Below are 1,294 nucleotides of genomic sequence, written 5' to 3' on the forward strand. Positions count from 1 at the left end.
GAAACAGACCATCAGGATGACTTGGTAGAGTTAGATGTATTCTCACTGATGAAGTTATCTTAGGTGAAAGACGACTACTAACCCAATTCAAACTTTTCAATTTATGCATGGAAGATCGACAAAGGATACCAATTACCGAAATGAAAATTGAAACGTTTCGTGCAATAGACTCAATTATCACCATACAAAAAATAAACAAACCTCGATGTTATTGTGATTTGTTAATGCAACATATGCTTGGGCATTAGTAAAGCGCCATTGCAGATAACCATTGTAGAGTAGCCTGAGCTGATGAGCATCTTCTATGTGATTTTCTCCATTCTTCCCTCTTCTATAATCATGGAATACATCTCATATACTGGCATAACTCATAAAACTCATTGGGCATTAAAAAAATCGATCAGAATTTAAGTTGTAGCATTTGATAGTGGCAACACAATTCGATTTAATTTTGTATAATCTTCATATTTCTTACTTGATTCCACCTACCGAGATAGTGAAGTCCCTATGACATTATTTTATCTAGAATTTTGCGAAACAAACTTTGTTATACTGAAGCCTATTAGTGTATGAATTGTATATTCATTGGGAAATTTCTAGTATGTCTTACGTGTATCAATGTATGCTCACTTATGCAAAACAACATAACCAATTGGCAACCAAAGTGATAATCCAATACAACTTGTTCTCAATAACTTACCTCTCTTTTGTTGATTTCTCAGCCACAATCTTAAAATTGGAGGAATTCTCGACAGCAGCCGCGACACACATTCTCCTCTGAAACTTAACTCCAATTGAACTGTTCACAATGGCTTTGAATATCAGTACTCGAGCAAGCTGTGCAACAGTTATCATATTAATAATAACAATAATTAATAATGAAGCGTACAATAAGTGAATAGAAGTAATTAACTCTTGCCATGAAGCTCTGTAAGTGAAGAAGAAGAAGAAGATAGAAAACAAAAATCGTACCTGATAGTTGCTTAATTTGAGAGCATAACTTTATATTATAAATTTAGAAGTTAGATTTTGATTTATCGAATGTATGATGGTTGGAGGCCACGTGAACTCCTTTCAACACCATCTGTCTCTCTGTCTCTTGATACTTTGATAGTTGTCTTGTTATTGTTAGTTATTGATCAAAGAATAGGAGGGAGAGAGAAAAATATTGTGCATGTTGGAGAGGAAAGAGAGTTAATTGATTTTTTTGGGGAAATTTTGTGGAGGCTGTTCGTCAGAGAAGAACAGTTTGATGGTCTATTGAATTGCGAAGAACGTATTTCGATGGGAAATA

The 1,294-nt window shown here is 34.2% G+C and overlaps 1 long non-coding RNA gene across 1 annotated transcript; it reads right to left on the reverse strand.

Moving 5' to 3' along the window:
• Positions 1-204: 204 nt before the first annotated feature.
• Positions 205-1,294, reverse strand: LOC147489892 (uncharacterized). The gene is made up of 3 exons (XR_015202215.1): positions 973-1,294; positions 701-837; positions 205-331 (listed from the first exon to the last, which is right to left on the reverse strand). It is a non-coding gene; the product is annotated as an uncharacterized LOC147489892 (long non-coding RNA).

The sequence above is a fragment of the Coptis chinensis genome, chromosome 7 (assembly GCF_015680905.1).
Source record: "Coptis chinensis isolate HL-2020 chromosome 7, ASM1568090v1, whole genome shotgun sequence".
Lineage (NCBI taxonomy): Eukaryota > Viridiplantae > Streptophyta > Magnoliopsida > Ranunculales > Ranunculaceae > Coptis > Coptis chinensis.